An 18,750-nucleotide genomic window follows, 5' to 3' on the forward strand; every position below is an offset into this window, starting at 1 on the left:
ATTCAGCAGGAACAGCCCCCACAGTTTGCCCATAGCCTGTACAGAGAGATACCATAAAACTATGGCACATAGGGATTCCCCTGTACTAAGCACAATTCAGCAGGAACAGCCCCCACAGTTTGCCCATAGCCTGTACAGAGAGATACCATAAAACTATGGCACATAGGGATTCCCCTGTACTAAGCACAATTCAGCAGGAACAGCCCCCTAAGTTTGCCCATAGCCTGTACAGAGAGATACCATAAAACTATGGCACATAGGGATTCCCCTGTACTAAGCACAATTCAGCAGGAACAGCCCCCTACATTTGCTCATAGCCTGTACAGAGAGATACAATAAAACTATGGCACATAGGGATTCCCCTGTACTAAGCACAATTCAGCAGGAACAGCCCCCTAAGTTTGCCCATAGCCTGTACAGAGAGATCCCATAAAACTATGGCACATAGGGATTCCCCTGTACTAAGCACAATTCAGCAGGAACAGCCCCCTAAGTTTGCCCATAGCCTGTACAGAGAGATAACATAAAACTATGGCACATAGGGATTCCCCTGTACTAAGCACAATTCAGCAGGAACAGCCCCCTACGTTTGCTCATAGCCTGTACAGAGAGATACCATAAAACTATGGCACATAGGTATTCCCATGTACTAAGCACAATTCAGCAGGAACAGCCCCCTAAGTTTGCCCATAGCCTGTACCGAGAGATACCATAAAACTATGGCACATAGGGATTCCCCTGTACTAAGCACAATTCAGCAGGAACAGCCCCCACAGTTTGCCCATAGCCTGTACAGAGAGATACCATAAAACTATGGCACATAGGTATTCCCATGTACTAAGCACAATTCAGCAGGAACAGCCCCCTAAGTTTGCTCCTGTATTTGCCCATAGTGGGGCCCTAGCAGTGCTTAGCTCTCTACTAAGAAGCCAGAGAATTAAAGCCAAACCACACAATTTGGCTGCAGTTGAGGATCATGGGATCAGGGTCAACTTTCCCACACTCTTCCGAAACCGACTTCCTGGGCCTCGTGATACACCAGGAATTTTCTGTATAAACATGACAGAATTCTCACTTCATTGCTGTTATAAATCAGGGGTTAACTTCAAATTTAATGGACCTTAGAGCCCCGGGGAGATCTAGTTACAGGGGAGGCCCGGCTGGGCTCTGTCACAGGGTTCCGGCCTCCTACTCTGGTTATTATGTAATTGCCCCCCCATCCCTTTAGCACTAATTGCCATTGTCCCCTTCCTGCCCGCGGGCCCTTGTGTTCCTGTAGGGGCGCGTGTAGTAGTCGCTCTGTGTATGTTCTGTGTAGCCACAAGTGACCCTTTAATTACATTTCTACATGTAAAGCCGTCAGGTTAATGAGTTACCCAAACAGCCAGGAATTCCATGGAATGAGTACTTCAGAGTGCGCTGGGCCTTTGGTGTTGTTGAACTACAGTCCAAGAATCCTCATCATTGGGAGGGTGGGGGAAGTTCAGGAGCAGCCAAAGGGATGCAGAACATCTAGCACACATTCTGTTGTAGTCTCTGGTGGTTCTAGAGCAATGAGACTATCCTGAACATCTAACACACATTCTGTTGTGGTCTCTGGTGGTTCTAGAGCAATGAGACTATCCTGAACATCTAACACACATTCTGTTGTGGTCTCTGGTGGTTCTAGAGCAATGAGACTATCCTGAACATCTAACACACATTCTGTTGTGGTCTCTGGTGGTTCTAGAGCAATGAGACTATCCTGAACATCTAACACACATTCTGTTGTGGTCTCTGGTGGTTCTAGAGCAATGAGAATATCCTGAACATCTAACACACACTCTATTACAGTCTCTGGTGGTTTTAGAGCCATGAGAATATTATGAACATCTAACACACACTCATTTACAGGCTCTGGTTGTTCTAGAACCATGAGAATATCATGAACATCAAACACACACTCATTTACAGGCTCTGGTTGTTCTAGAACCATGAGAATATTATGAACATCTAACACACACTCTGTTATGTTCTCTAATGGTTCTAGAGCCATGGAAAAATCCTATTTTTTAAAAGAAACTCTAGCTCTTTAACTTTGGGCATTTTCTAGAGCTGTGAGAGCCCTTGTAGTCTCTAGTCCCGGTAGTCTGGAGATCCTGCCGCTGCTGTGGTTCTAGAGTGGACAAAAAACTAAAAACAATCCACAATGTGCTGTTTCTAGAAACACATCCCACAGCCCTACCTCTAGTATTCCAGCTCTCTGCTGTGGGTCTAGAGCCAAGAGAACATTCTGTCTCTAGAAATATAATTGCTTTACCTCACTGGGCATGCTCTAAAGCCAAGGCAGTCCTATGTTGGGAACAGTAGTCTAGCAATCTAGCTCTCTTCTGTGGTTTCAGAAGTAAGAGAGAGGTTCTAACTTGTAAAGCAGAATTTAGGGGTCTGGGCTCTTTCTGGAGCCATGAGAGTATGATGTTAGCAATGCAGCTTTCGGTGCTGGTTCTAGAGCAGTGAGAAGAGTCAGAACATCAGACTGCTCTAGAAAAGTGTAGATATTCTATGCCCTTGTCGCCCCCATGAGATGCTGGATGGTGAGTAACGCTGCCGAGTGATACAGGGAAAGGATTATAATAACCCAGTTACCCGCGTTTGAGGATGTTAATAGCGGGTTCTATTGGGGCTGTCTCGCCACGCGAGCGCATAATAATAGTAATTTCCCCCCAAGCTAATCTGATCACGGTTATCTCTTTGCTTCATGTCTAGACATACTCCGGGCTCTTCTGCGTGGTGATAAACCCCTACAAGAACCTTCCTATCTATTCTGAGAACATCATCGAGATGTACCGCGGAAAGAAGCGCCACGAGATGCCGCCGCACATATACGCCATATCCGAGTCTGCCTACCGCTGCATGCTGCAAGGTGAGAAAAACACGGGGCTCAATTTCTATTGGGTGAAGACACACGGAGATACTAGTAGCAGCAACTACGGCTACAAAAACAGACAATGCTGCTCATTTACTCATAATTGCGTCTGTGTGTGGTTTACCAGAGGCAATTCTCACTGTTTTCTATGGCACAGGATTTTCTGGCGTTTAGTAGGGATGCGCCGAATCCAGGATTCAGTTCGGAATTCCGCCTTTTTGTAGCAGGATTTAGCCGAATCCACACTTCGGGCCGAACCGAATTGGAATCCTTAATACCATGTGACTTTTTGCAAATTAGGATTCGATTCGGTATTTCCCTAGCGTTTAGTAGCCATGAGAAGTAGCTGCTACTAAGTAGCTCTGTGTGTCTTCACCATCGAGCATAAAAGGATTCCTTGGCTTGGAGTCTGATCTGTCCTGACCTCTACTTTAATGTGATTGGCTAAGTAGGTTGTCCTCTGCCAATGAAACTGCTGCTATCCTGCAATAAAGGCCAGGAGCAGCTTCCTAATGCGTATAGGTTGGAGGTGCCATATTGCTTCCCATAGAATAACTTTTTACCTTCTTTCTCTGCATATTCTTATTTATAGATATGTTGCCGTATTATAGACCCAGACTGGGCTGTATGGTATGTGGGCTGGATGAATAGCGCTAGGGTTTCTGGCCAGACGCACTAATAAGAGCCGTCTGGAGTCTGACATGCTGCAAGGGCCGATGCTTAATGACTTTTCATTATAGTTTTTGTCGTTTCTCAGCAGGAAGGTCAGACCCGATGTTTGTTAGTGTAACTGTCGGGTCAGACTCCTGAGCGGCTCTGGGTGCTGCTGTAATGACTCCATATGTTGGGAGCGAGCGTATGGCACGTTGTACACAAGCTTTTATCTCTCTCCCCGGGGTGTCTGTCCCTTCTCCTACGCTTGCTGCCTTCTACTGAATCCCTAGGGCAATGGGGAGGTTTGGGGCCAGCAGTCAAAATGCACTGCCGCAGCGACAAATCTCCTTTTCACTAAACTTTGAATTAAAGCTGATATCAGGGCAAACAACATGTATGTATTTCAGAAGGAGCCGACGCTACACATTAGAACTGCTTTCAGCTAACCTATTGTTTCTCCTACTCCCATGTAACTGGAGGAGTCCCAAGCCGGACTTGGATTTCTTACTATTGAGTGCTATTCTGATACCTACTGGGAGCTGCTATCTTGCTCCCTTCCCATTGTTCTGCTGATCGGCTGCTGGGGGTGGGGGGGGGTGGATATCACTCTAACTTGCAGCGCAGCAGTAAAGTGTGCCTGAAGTTTATCAGAGCACAAGCCCCATGGGAAAAACAGATTACAATGCAGGATTCTGCTGGAGGAGAAGCTCTATTAACTGATGGGTTTGTAACAAACATACTTTCCCATGACAGTGTTTCTTTAAAGAAACACCTGAAGGCTGCCGGACTAGATTATTTGCCCCAGGCCCCAACCCCACTAAGGACGTCCTTGCCTATAATCTGCATTGAGGGAGGCAGCATTGGGGTCACAGACGTGCAGAACCCCCCTTCCTCTTCCTCCCAGACTCCCCCAGCTCTATATATAATGTTTGGCTTAGCCTAAGAGCAGGGCGGCCATTGTCTTCAGGCCCTTCCCCGCCTAAGCCGGGATTTCTGCCCCCTCTTTCACATTCCTGGGGTCCATTCTCCTTCCCACTCATTTTATTTATGGCTGCTGATGGGAAATGACTGGCCTCACTGTGTAACTAAATCTAGTATCCTATTACTTACCCACTCCCCCCTACTCCATGGGGCAGTTAGCTTGTGGGACACCTCCCTTCTCAACCCTTTCTATGGGTAGTAGCCAGAGGGCTATTATTTTCTGGGGGTTGCCCATAGAGCTGCGGGGTGTGTGCATGTGAAGACATTTTGTTGCTGAGCAGATTGAATGTGGTTGCTAAGTGTGGGTGTGCTTGGCCATACACCTACGGATATTGGGCATTGGTTGGGCAGTTTAAAAGTGAACAAAAAGTGAAATAATTAATAAAAATAACTAAAAGTACAGCGCTGCGGAATATGTTGGCGCTTTATAAATAAATGTTAATGTAATGTAATACAAATAATAAAAAAATGAAGACCAGTGATCCCCTGGGAGGCTACTTGGCAAGAATAAATAACACATGGGGTTGTAAGGGGGCGCTATGCTTGATGCTGATGCCCTACTCTGGCCGAGCTAAAGGACATTATTCTGATTGGTTATTGATTTAGAGAATGTTCATTCCTTTTTCCTGTGCAGCATTGATTTCTCCTGGAGTCAGTCCTGATCCTGCAGTGACTCCATGGAATGTGCCCCGTGCCTAATCCCCACGCCCAATCCTCTTTACTGGCCACCTGAGCTCTGACATTTAATGCTTAGCGCTACTATTTCCTGCAGGCTCATCCTAAGCGCACCGAGGCCTTGTAATCCCCTCAATGCCATGGTTGTACGGGCAGAGCCTCAACTCAACCACAGGGCTCGGTTCTGGTTCCATCACAGTGGAGGTTCAGAAGGTTCCATTGATCTGTTATGGGCATCTTGAAGGAACCATGTTATTGTTACCCTTTAGAATTAGTCCATTTTGGGATCCATTACTGTCACGATGGTGGTTCCATTGCTGCACCATAAGAACTTGAGACTGTCTTCCATGTTGGTTTTGTTCAGGAGCTGTAGGGGTCCATGTGGTTTGATGTAGGAAATGCACCGGTTTGGAGACAAGGAGATGGTTGAGGCGCGGCACCATTAGCGAGCTTTAGGTGTGCAAGCAATTTGGAAATAAATGAGGCTTTTGAATAAGACTCTAAAAAAAAATAAAATAACCAACTCGGCAGAAATGAGAACCAAATGTTGCAGTATCTGGCATTCTATTCTCTTGGTCAGTGTCCAATAAGCAGCTTATACTGACTCGAAGCAGCTCTCCAAACACAAGCCTCGCTCGCGGCCCGCTCAGCCGAACGATAACATTCCAGACTGACTCGAGGGCGTTTGATATATGGCCAGTCAGCTTTGCCTTTATGGTGTTTTATTTTCATCCACGGAGACAACGTGATATCGACATTATCAAGCTGTGTTATTGTATGGCAGAAGCAGACGGCCCTGTCTGGCCGCCACTTTGTCTCGCTCGTTTGAGCAAAAGGGGGCATATTACAATCTCCCTTTAACCAGTCGCTCTAGATTTTATGTGGAAGGTAGCAGAGCAGCGTTATGGGTTTTTATTTCCATCAAATGCAAGTTTTATATGTGTATGGCACGTGGCGTTCCGCTACAGATTTGGCCATAGACGATCTGTCTAAAGGTGGCCATACATGGGATGATTCTAGCTGCCGATATTGGTCCATTAGACCGATTCATCAGCTTATCGTCCTGTGTTTGGACACAAACAACGGGCCTGCCCGACCAACATCTGGCAGGTTTGAGTTTTCCGTTGGGTACCGCATTGGTTCGTTGATGAGGTCCCCGAACCTACAGCGCCTATACCCGCCGTTGTTATTCGTTCCAATACCGCCCACCCGTTGGTGGGGATATCTGGAGAAGATCCACCACCTTGCGGATCTTACCGTGTATGGCCACCTTTAGAAGTCCAAGACCATAACCATGACATAATTTCTGATAAGAACCCTAGAAAACCTTTCATGGAAAGGAGAGAAGAGGTTCGGGTGGGAAACAAAGTAAAGTCTACACTGTTGTTTAGAGGAACGAGGAGAGAAAAGGAGGGAGGATTTGATATGGTTGTAGCATAAGAAGTGGAAACATCACTAAATCATTTCATTTTTGTTTTAGTAAAATCATCGAAGAAAGTAGAACCCTAGCAGACCTTTGATAGTACAGAGGTCTAAGTTGAAAAGATAGGGGTGTTGGAAGATTGTTTTAGGACATGAGATATTTGGTAGTGGAGTGTATATTATGACAAATCTGTTGGGTCTCACAAGTTTGGTGTTGTACTGAGTTTCTAAGCTGAAATAAACCAGGAACTAAGCTGAGGTTTGGAAGCCAAAGTCTGTCAGAAACCAGCTCACTTTTCCCATCATCTCAATGTGACATAAAAAGCTAGTGGTCTCTGTTCTCATTGAACCTCAAGAGACCCAACCAAAGGTTCTGCCATAGAGTAGTTGTCAAGTTGAGAACCTCAGACCTTCTGACTTGACTTGAACTTTATGATTCAAATAAAGAGTCTGCCGTAGAGCTTGTGTCAAGTTGAGGACTTCAGACCTTCTGACTTAAATTGAACTTCATGGCCCAACTAAAGCATGTGGCATAGAGCTTGTGTCAAGTTGAGAACTTCAGACCTTCTGACTTGACTTGAACTTTATGATCCAAATAAAGAGTCTGCCATAAAGCTTGTGTCAAGTTGAGAACCTCAGACCTTCTGACGACTTGAACTTATGATCCAACTAAAGGTTCTGGCATAGAACTGGTGTCAGGTTGTGGACACCAGACCTTCTGCCTTGAGTTGAACTTCAGGACCCAATCAAAGATTGTGGCATAGATTATTGTTTCCCGCAATGAGCTGGGGTTGAAACAGTGGAGCTTCCTCAGACCTTCTGACTTGACTTGAACTTCATGACCCAATCAAAGAGTCTGCCATAGAGCTTGTGTCAAGCTGAGAACTTCAAACCTTCTAACTTGACTTGGACTTCATGGCCCAACTAAAAATGTTCGTATAGAGCTGGTGTCAGGTTGAGGATACCAGACCTTCAGCCTTGAGTTGAACTTCAGGACCCAATCAAAGATTGTGGCATAGATTATTGTTTCCCGCAATGAGCTGGGGTTGAAACAGTGGAGCTTCCTCAGACCTTCTGACTTGACTTGAACTTCATGACCCAATCAAAGAGTCTGCCATAGAGCTTGTGTCAAGCTGAGAACTTCAAACCTTCTAACTTGACTTGGACTTCATGGCCCAACTAAAAATGTTCGTATAGAGCTGGTGTCAGGTTGAGGATACCAGACCTTCAGCCTTGAGTTGAACTTCAGGACCCAACCAAAGATTGTGGCATAGAGTAATGTTTCCCGCAATGAGCTGGGGTTGAAACAGTGGAGCTGCTGATCCTGAGGATACTTCGGTTGATTATCTGATAGTAAGCCTGCGGTCTCCTAATTGTTGGTAAATCTGCAGCTTTCTTAAGAAATTGAAAGTTCCCGTTGCTGGAGAATTTTACGGCGTTACTGAGAGCAATAAAACACGGTCGTTAATCCCAATAAGCGCGTTGTGCTATCCAGCTGGCCGTCCGTCCGCTTCAGGGCCTTGTTTGTGGTGATGCGGTGCTTTGCAATCAGTTTGTTAGAGGGAAATTGTCTGCATGTGAGACAAATGTGTTGCGGTATCACAGGAAACAATGGTGTTCCGCACAGCTGGACAGGATTGTGATGTTGTTGTTACCAGAAACAATCTGCAAAGCCCATCTGTTATGGATCTGCCATCTTGTTGTGCCACATGTTTGTGCTTAGGGTGGGAGGCCGGGTAACTAATCAGCCCCTCAAAGCCTCCCATTGGCTACCCTCAGCTCAATACACTCCCCCTGCACTTGCTACATTAACCCTTTGTGCATTATGGTTTCTCCTTCTGACCCCGGGCTGTTGCACTCATTGACCCACGGCTAAGGGCAGTGTCCGGTGGAAGTAGGAGAAATGTCCCACTTAGACCCGTCTCTCCTCTGTGCCCAGGAACAGCCTGCCCCCCGTCAGTCAGCGCGGAGTTAAACTCGTGTTACTAACAGCTTTCATATGATCGGCATGTGGCCGCCCTATCAGCCAACAAACAGGGCAGAACAACAGGTGCGGGATATGGATCCTGTGATACGAGGACACCGTGTGGCACTGAGCCGGCACGCCAGCCTCCTTCCCCCCTTCTCCTGCCGGCGGAATCATCATTCCATGTTTCTATGCACAGAACAACAGGACTAATATTCCCCTCCCAGGTTTGGGCAGATTCACATAGCATGATTCCCCTTCCTGGTCTGGAGTGATGTCATAACTCTGTACTGTAGGGTGGAGCTACTCACATCTCCCCTCCCATGTTTAGGCAGATTCACATATCATGATTCCCCTTCCTGGTCTGGAGTGATGTCATATTTCTGTGCTTTAGGGTGGAGCTACTCACATCTCCCCTCCCATGTTTAGGCAGATAAACATATCATGACCTCCCTTCCTAGTTTGGAGTGATGTCATAACTCTGTGCTTTAGGGTGGAGCTACTCACATCACCCCTCCCATGTTTGGGCAGATAAACATATGACCCCCATCCTGGTTTTGAGTGATGTCATATTTCTGTGCTTTAGGGTGGAGCTACATGTTTTTCCCCTCCCATATTTGGGCTGATAAACATATCATGACCTCATTCCTGGTTTGAAGTGATGTCATAACTCTGTGCTTTAAGGTGGAGCTACTCACATCACCCCTCCCATGTTTGGGCAGATTAAGATATCATGGCCTCCTTCCTGGTTTTGAGTGATGTAATATTTCTGTGCTTTAAGGCGGAGCTACATGTTTTCCCCTCCCATATTTGGGCTGATAAACATATCATGACCTCCCTTCCTAGTTTGGAGTGATGTCATATTTTTGTGCTTTAGGGTGGAGCTACATGTATTTTCCCTCCCAGGTTTGGGCAGATAAACCTATCATGACCTCCCTTTCTGGTTTGGAGTGATGTCATAACTCTGTGCTTTAGGGTGGAGCTACACGTATTTCCCCTCCCAGGTTTGGGCAGATAAACCTATCATGACCTCCCTTTCTGGTTTGGAGTGATGTCATAACTCTGTGCTTTAGGGTGGAGCTAAACATATCGCCCCTGTGTGGCATTTTGTATTCTGTGTTTCATAAGTTCCTTACTATAAGGTGCCCCGTGTGTCATTGCTTGGGGCACAATACAGGGGCAAATACAAAAATCGGTTCCCCCTGTTACCCAGCCGTGATGTCATCACCGTGCTTCAGGAAGTGATCCATACAAATTCTTTCATTGCTCGTTAGGTCACACCAGTCATGTGATTCCTGCCCCACACAATGAAAGACTCTGTGTCCTTGAAGGAATGACTTTGCCTTGCGTCTCTCAAAGCAAATAAAACTAGAGTGTAAGCTCTGCAGTACGCGCCTTTCTGTGTTCAGACAATGGTTTTGTTCCGATTTTACAGTCAGCTCTGTGGGACAGACGTGTAACCTATCTGCCCCTAGCCAGTGGCTGAGGCTGGGAAATCTCCCAAGGAGCAGGCAGTAACATGGAACGCAGCCAGCAGCCCATAAAGCCTCAGTGACGAGACCCAGAGCGAAGCTCTTAGTGCAATTTATTTCCAACATAAGTGGGTGAGATTAATGGCTCCCCAGGGAGGGGGCAATTCCAGTCTCCTTCAGCCTTAATGTGAGCAGCTCCTCCGGTTCAGAGACCGAGCCCTTGGAATGAACTGCAACTCCCAGAACCCCTTTCCATTGTCGGGGAGTTGTACAGGTATGGGATTCCTTATCCGGAAACCCGTTATCCAGAAAGAAACTGATTCCCTTTTCTCTGTAATAATAAAACAGTACCTGTACTTGATCCCAACTAAGATATAATTACCCCTTATTGGGGGCAGAACAGCCCTATTGGGTTTATTTCATGGTTAAATGATTCCCTTTTCTCTGTAATAATAAAACAGTACCTGTACTTGATCCCAACTAAGATATAATTACCCCTTATTGGGGCAGAACAGCCCTATTGGGTTTGATTAATGTTTTATTGATTTTTTTAGTAGACTTAAGGTATGGAGATCCAAATTACGGAAAGACCCCTTATCCGGAATACCCTTGGTCCTGAGCATTCTGGATAATGGGTCCTATACCTGTATTGCCTCAAATTATTATTATTAACATTTATTTATAAAGCGCCAACATACCCCGCAGCGCTGTACAATAAGTGGGTTACATACATTGGGCATACAGAGTAACATATAAAGCAATCAGTAACCGATACAGGAGGGGAAGGGAGCCCTGCCCAAAAGAGCTTACACTCTACAAGGAGTAACATATAAAGCAATCAGTAACCGATACAGGAGGGGAAGAGAGCACTGCCCAAAAGAGCTTACACTCTACAAGGAGTAACATATAAAGCAATCAGTAACCGATACAGGAGGGGAAGGGAGCCCTGCCCAAAAGAGCTTACACTCTACAAGGAGTAACATATAAAGCAATCAGTAACCGATACAGGAGGGGAAGAGAGCCCTGCCCAAAAGAGCTTACACTCTACAAAGAGTAACATATAAAGCAATCAGTAACCGATACAGGAGGGGAAGGGAGCCCTGCCCAAAAGAGCTTACACTCTACAAGGAGTAACATATAAAGCAATCAATAACCGATACAGGAGGGGAAGAGAGCCCTGCCCAAAAGAGCTTACACTCTACAAGGAGTAACATATAAAGCAATCAATAACCGATACAGGAGGGGAAGAGAGCCCTGCCCAAAAGAGCTTACACTCTACAAGGAGTAACATATAAAGCAATCAATAACCGATACAGGAGGGGAAGGGAGCCCTGCCCAAAAGAGCTTACAATCTACAAGGAGTAACATATAAAGCAATCAATAACCGATACAGGAGGGGAAGGGAGCCCTGCCCAAAAGAGCTTACACTCTACAAGGAGTAACATATAAAGCAATCAATAACCGATACAGGAGGGGAAGGGAGCCCTGCCCAAAAGAGCTTACACTCTACAAGGAGTAACATATAAAGCAATCAATAACCGATACAGGAGGGGAAGAGAGCCCTGCCCAAAAGATCTTACACTCTACAAGGAGTAACATATAAAGCAATCAGTAACCGATACAGGAGGGGAAGAGAGCTCTGCCCCAAAGAGCTTACAATCTACAAGGAGTAACATATAAAGCAATCAGTAACCGATACAGGAGGGGAAGAGAGCTCTGCCCCAAAGAGCTTACAATCTACAAGGAGTAACATATAAAGCAATCAGTAACCGATACAGGAGGGGAAGAGAGCCCTGCCCAAAAGAGCTTACACTCTACAAGGAGTAACATATAAAGCAATCAATAACCGATACAGGAGGGGAAGAGAGCTCTGCCCCAAAGAGCTTACAATCTACAAGGAGTAACATATAAAGCAATCAGTAACCGATACAGGAGGGGAAGAGAGCCCTGCCCAAAAGATCTTACACTCTACAAGGAGTAACATATAAAGCAATCAGTAACCGATACAGGAGGGGAAGAGAGCTCTGCCCCAAAGAGCTTACAATCTACAAGGAGTAACATATAAAGCAATCAGTAACCGATACAGGAGGGGAAGAGAGCTCTGCCCCAAAGAGCTTACAATCTACAAGGAGTAACATATAAAGCAATCAGTAACCGATACAGGAGGGGAAGAGAGCCCTGCCCAAAAGAGCTTACACTCTACAAGGAGTAACATATAAAGCAATCAGTAACCGATACAGGAGGGGAAGGGAGCCCTGCCCAAAAGAGCTTACACTCTACAAGGAGTAACATATAAAGCAATCAGTAACCGATACAAGAGGGGAAGGGAGCCCTGCCCAAAAGAGCTTACACTCTACAAGGAGTAACATATAAAGCAATCAGTAACCGATACAGGAGGGGAAGAGAGCCCTGCCCAAAAGAGCTTACAATCTACAAGGAGAAAGGGTGGGATCCCACAAGGTGTGGGATCCACCTTCTCCCCCCCCCCCCCCCCAGGCCAGCAGTCTGCATTAAAGGGCAAGTAAAGGCAAAATGGAATAGGCAGGGCTGGGGAATAGGGGTGCCGTATGCACAGTAACAGGGTGGGGTGTATGGGGCAGGTATGGAACCCACGCAGCGCTGGGAGCGCCGGACGCAGACGGTTCCTCTGATACCACCGATAAAATAATCTTTCTAAGAAATGGAAGCGTCGCCTACGGGTAAATTTTTCCGTTAGCTTCCGCCCATCCATTGTGTGTGCACGCAAGCAGTATGGCTACCCCCGCTCTGCAGTTTATATGCCCCTTAATGATAAGCGCTAACGACTTCCTAGCATTCCCCGGCCCCGGGGAGGGGGTAAGTGCCCACTGTTGCTTTTGGAGAGGGGCCCGATAGTTTTCTGCCTGGAGAGGCAGCGAGAATTTCCGCCAAATTAATAGATGGATTTTAAATGATCCCCCACTGATTGCAACAAGCTGGCACGCTCCGGCGGGGGCCCTAATGGTAATGGGAAACATGTTACGTGGGGGGGCCCCCGGGGGGGCAAAGAGAGCCCACCATGGTGTTTCTATAGGGACGTTTGAGCAGACACACATTGGGCATCACTGAATTGTGGGTAACCCTGCAAACTTAACCCTCTTGCCCCTGTTTGGGCTGAATGTGGGAAGGAAAGAGTCCAGCGGGGCCCCCGTGACCCCTCATGTCTTTGTGCTTTAAGAGGAAATGAATGGAAATCAATATTTATATTTCCCAAGGGAGAATTATTATATCTTACTTCCTTTTCTTCCTCGCCAGGAAGCTGCGCTCTATTGTAAGAAGGGGCTCTATTTAGCTGTTTACTGCCTGGGCTGCCATATTCACACAGTACAGTATGGGGGTACAGCTTATTGTGTGCCCAGAACATTCCTTCTCTGTATATTTGTATTTATACATATGGGTAGGGGGTGCCATAGTGTTTCCCTTAGACAGTACAGTATGGGGGTACAGCTTATTGTGTGCCCAGAACATTCCTTCTCTGTATATTTGTATTTATACATATGGGTAGGGGGTGCCATAGTGTTTCCCTTAGACAGTACAGTATGAGGGTACAGCTTATTGTGTGCCCAGAACATTCCTTCTCTGTATATTTGTATTTATACATATGGGTGGGAGGTGCCATAGTGTTTCCCTTAGACAGTATAGTATGGGGGTACAGCTTATTGTGTGCCCAGAGCATTCCTTCTCTGTATATTTGTATTTATACATATGGGTAGGAGGTGCCATAGTGTTTCCCTTAGACAGTACAGTATGGGGGTACAGCTTATTGTGTGCCCAGAACATTCCTTCTCTGTATATTTGTATTTATACATATGGGTAGGGGGTGCCATAGTGTTTCCCTTAGACAGTACAGTATGGGGGTACAGCTTATTGTGTGCCCAGAACATTCCTTCTCTGTATATTTGTATTTATACATATGGGTAGGGGGTGCCATAGTGTTTCCCTTAGACAGTACAGTATGGGGGGGTGCCATGTTGCTGGGCTGGTACTGCTCCGTATATTAGGGGGACGACCCATATTTACAAGCAGGGGTAGTTGTGACTTCCAGGTCTATTTTTTCACCCCCAACAATGTGTGCATCCTGCTATTCTTTCCCTTTGAACAAAGGCTCAGTAGGGGAAGAATAGGGAAAAACAGGACCTGACCCATTTCGTGCCAGAGCTTCCGGTGAGCCCTGTATATAAATGGCCTTAGCAGATGGCAGGTCTCGCTGTGATGGATCCATTTGATTTCTACCTTTTTGTAAGGTGCTTTACATACGGGCAGGCCCGTGTTTATTGGCTCACACAGAGGGACAGGTCAGAATGTGCAGAAACGTCGGACTTTGGCAGTCGCCAACTTCTGGGAAACAGCTGCGAAACGCAGCCTCCCACTCAGATACCGGAGCGAAAACAGCCGCTCAGCTCCTTCTCCCCCAGTACAGGGACGGGGCCATTTATCAGGCAGCAATGTGACCTCTGTCATAGTGCAACATTCCTGCCCCCCCCCCAATCCTTCCAGCCCCACCCCAGGGCAGTTTCACTCTGCATTTCATATAGAAAAGCTTGGTACAGCAGAAAGGGTTAATAAATTCTGTGTGGGTTTGTGGGTCCCTGTGAGTTTGTGGGTCCCTGTGAGCCGAGTGGGGTTGAGCATCCATGTAAGCCGAGTGGGGTTGAGCGCCCCTGTGAGCCGAGTGGGGTTGAGCGCCCCTGTGAGCCGAGTGGGGTTGAGCGCCCCTGTGAGCCGAGTGGGGTTGAGCGCCCCTGTGAGCCGAGTGGGGTTGAGCGCCCCTGTGAGCCGAGTGGGGTTGAGCGCCCCTGTGAGCCGAGTGGGGTTGAGCGCCCCTGTGAGCCGAGTGGGGTTGAGCGCCCCTGTGAGCCGAGTGGGGTTGAGCGCCCCTGTGAGCCGAGTGGGGTTGAGCGCCCCTGTGAGCCGAGTGGGGTTGAGCGCCCCTGTGAGCCGAGTGGGGTTGAGCGCCCCTGTGAGCCGAGTGGGGTTGAGCGCCCCTGTGAGCCGAGTGGGGTTGAGCGTCCCTGTGAGCCGAGTGGGGTTGAGCGTCCCAACCCTCCGAGTTGAGTTGGGTTGAGCGTCCCTCCGAGTTGAGTGGGGTTAAGCGCCCCTCTGAGTTGAGTGGGGTTGAGCGCCCCTCCGAGTTGAGTGGGGTTAAGCGCCCCTCCGAGTTGAGTGGGGTTAAGCGTCCCTGTGAGCCGAGTGGGGTTGAGCGTCCCTGTGAGCCGAGTGGGGTTGAGCGCCCCTGTGAGCCGAGTGGGGTTGAGCGCCCCTGTGAGCCGAGTGGGGTTGAGCGCCCATGTAAGCCGAGTGGGGTTGAGCGCCCATGTAAGCCGAGTGGGGTTGAGCGTCCATGTAAGCCGAGTAGGGTTGAGCGTCCCTCCGAGTTGAGTGGGGTTGAGCGTCCCTCCGAGTTGAGTGGGGTTGAGCGTCACTCCGATTTGAGTGGGGTTGAGCGCCCCTCCGAGTTGAGTGGGGTTGAGCGCTCCCTCCGAGTTGAGTGGGGTTGAGCGTCCCTCCGAGTTGAGTGGGGTTGAGCGCCCCTCTGAGTTGAGTGGGGTTGAGCGTCCCTCCGAGTTGAGTGGGGTTGAGCGTCCCTCCGAGTTGAGTGGGGTTGAGCGTCCCTCCGAGTTGAGTGGGGTTGAGAGTCCCTCCGAGTTGAGTGGGGTTGAGCGTCCCTCCGAGTTAAGGAGTGGGGCTGAGTGTCCCTGTAAGCCGAGTGGGGCTGAGCGCCCCTTTGAGCTGAGTGGGGTTGAGGGTCCCTGTAAGCTGAGTGAGTGTCCCCCACAAGATGCACCAGGTTTAGCAGCGCTGACACATAACATTTGTGCCATAGGACACCCCAGGTTGAGCCCCCCCATAACAAGCACAAGCTGGGGGTCCCATTACCCACCTGGCTTATTATCAAGTGGATTTCTCAATAAGCCAATCCCAGTGGGTCACAGCTCAGCTGGTTCTGTTCATTCTGTGACTCTCCGTTACAATTTGCAGTCGAGGTTGGGGTTGTGGTGAGAGTTGTAGTTGCCCATATGTTGTACCCCCCCATCCGGCAGGAGGTGAGCAAAGTCTCCGCGTTGCAGTTCAGCAGTCTGGGTGGGCATGAAGGGGTTACTCCCCGGCTACATTTAATGAGGGGTCGTAAATTTGGGAAATCTCCGGAAGATAAATTAGCAGCTGTTTATTATCCTTGGCATTTGCTTATAATAAAGGCTCTGGTTATAGGCCGGCCCATCAGCGCTGGGAAGGGGGGGGGGGGGGGGTATATACAGTAGCGCTGACACCAGCCCATTGCCAGGAGATTAATGGGGGGGGTTAAGGATTCCAGGTGCCTGCACATAGTCATAATAATGCCTTTGTTTTACACAAGCCCCGGGGGCCATTATCATTCTCTCTGTCAGTAACGGGGCAGATAAATAATGAGACTAATTGGTACATCAGCACCTCGGGGCTCACGTGGGAGGCCGATCCCCCCCTCTCTTTCATTATTTCTCTCATAGGGGGGTTTTGTCAGTGGATTTAAAGTTATTTGTGATTGGTATTGAATGCACTGCTGGTTCTGACTCCCAACGCAATGTAGCAGAAGCCAGAGCTGGAGGAGAACTGACTTCAGGAAGGGACAGACAGTACATATGCTGATATCTGTTGGGCAGGTCTTTGTGGGGGGCCCCACACGGGGGGGCAGTAAGCTGCTACTCTGCACAGGGTGTGTATTAGAGTGTAAGCTCTGTGGGTGCAAGGGAGCAATTAATTAATTACATGAATCAGCACTTCCTTTTCCAATTCTCCCATTTCCCAAACGAGGAGACTAGGATTATTCCCTCCCAGAATTCCTTGCTGCTCACTCGCTGCCACCCCCACAGGGCAAGGGGTAAGTGGGCGTTTGTGTACCGGGCACCCACCTACTGACTATGTATAATGGGCACGCAGTTCTGGGTATGGAACCTATCGCTAGTTAGACTGTATCAATCTGTGGGCCTTTGTGTGTTGTTCAACTACAACTCTCAGCTCCCCATCCTTGGTAAATGATTTATTGCTTTCTCTTTTTATCTTTCAGATCGCGAGGACCAATCAATTCTTTGCACGTAAGTTGCACTTATCCTGCCCCAAAACCAAGTCCATGGCTGGCAATTAGCATCATGTACAGCTATTGGCCCCATACCCGCTTCCTCCCATTGGCCCCATACCCGCTTCCTCCCATTGGCCCCATACCCGCTTCCTCCCATTGGCCCCGTACCCGCTTCCTCCCATTGGCCCCGTACCCGCTTCCTCCCATTGGCCCCGTACCCACTTCCTCCCATTGCCCCATACCCACTGAGTGCCCGGTATCTGCAGCTGCTGCCGATCATATTTAACCCCTTGTGGGACTGCTCTCGCCATTTTATTAAAGTGCTGCCCATGGTTAATCTATTGCAGTTTTCTGTTCCCCGTGCCCCCCCCCTTGCTGGATGTAGAAGCCACAGACAGGGTTCAGCTGAGTGTGCCCATAAAAGGCTGGGATAGTGGGTCTGGCCCCGCCCCCGGGCACTGCGGGCACTGGCTCAGTACTAACTGATAGTCTCCAGCCTGTAATTGTAGAGAATAAATGTGGAATTCGGGGAAATGTACACAGAATATTTTAGGCCTTTGCAGTCTGTTTGCTCTGAGTTGTGTCTCTGGGCACGGGCCTTTTCTTTGTACCTTAAAAGGGATTTTGTACCCCACAAAAAAATCCGCTCCCAGTCTGTGCCAATTAGACAGCATGGCACAATGCCACCATCAGTAATCATAGAGCTCCATAATGCCAAGCTAATTGGGCCCTCTCTCCAGGCCTCCGCAATTATTAGCCTATTAGGTAACCTATTGTGGACCCTGTCAACAATTAAAATGGGGCCCCAGGGGGAAAAGGGGCGTGGCCACACCCTGGCCATGGGCCACTTATGTCAAGATTCCTCTCATAATCAACCCACTCATGTTTATCTCCACCCCTTTTCATCCTTTGCATCTCTGAGCCCTATCTGCCATAGTGTTCCAGACTACAGTGACCCCTGTGCAACAAGCGCCTCTAGTGGCTGAAATAAGTACACGGATAGAATGACTAGAAGATGCCAGGGAGTGTAGCCAACATCTCGGTGGCTGTGGGTGCAGCAGCACCCAATACCCTTTAGTGTTCACTTCCTTCCTTCAACTGCTTGGGAGCTGGGACCTTGTGTTGGCTGAAGCCTTTCTGTAATTACAGCAGCAAGGTCTCTCTTTTCTGCATTCTCCTGCCATAGACTCCTTTGGGTCAGATTCTGACCTTTAGAAATTTGCTCCATGGTATTATAGTTTAGGGGAAAGATAAGTATGGACAGGGGTATGTTCAGTGTTATCTGGAGTAGTGATGTGTGGGCCGGCCTAAAACCCACGGGTCGGGCGGGTTCAGGCTGACACACCCAGTAGTAACTATGTCGCGGGTCTATAAATTGCTGCAGCACAGCGGGCCGGGTCCGGTTCTGGTAGTTGAAGAGCGGGTTAGGGTCGGGTGTGGTTCAAATTTTTTTTTCCGACCTGCTCATTACTAATCTGGAGCTTTTGCAGCAATGCCATTTTCTGAGGATTTTCCATGCGTACTCCCCCTAGTGGCAGAATACAGAATTACAGAATAAATGTAGAAAAAGCAAAGAAAACTTTTTAAGAATTTGTTGTATCCC

General features: G+C 48.1%; 1 non-coding gene across 1 annotated transcript in view; it reads left to right on the forward strand.

The window, feature by feature from the left end:
* The window catches only part of myh10, a 54,889-nt gene that overhangs the window by 13,021 nt on the left and 23,118 nt on the right, over positions 1-18,750 (forward strand). Inside the window, exons 3-4 of the transcript XR_004220667.1 lie at positions 2,746-2,902; positions 17,136-17,163. This is a non-coding gene — a transcript (myosin, heavy chain 10, non-muscle). The remainder of the gene's footprint in view (positions 1-2,745; positions 2,903-17,135; positions 17,164-18,750) is intronic.

This window comes from Xenopus tropicalis, chromosome 10 (assembly GCF_000004195.4).
Source record: "Xenopus tropicalis strain Nigerian chromosome 10, UCB_Xtro_10.0, whole genome shotgun sequence".
Classification (NCBI taxonomy): Eukaryota; Metazoa; Chordata; class Amphibia; order Anura; family Pipidae; genus Xenopus; species Xenopus tropicalis.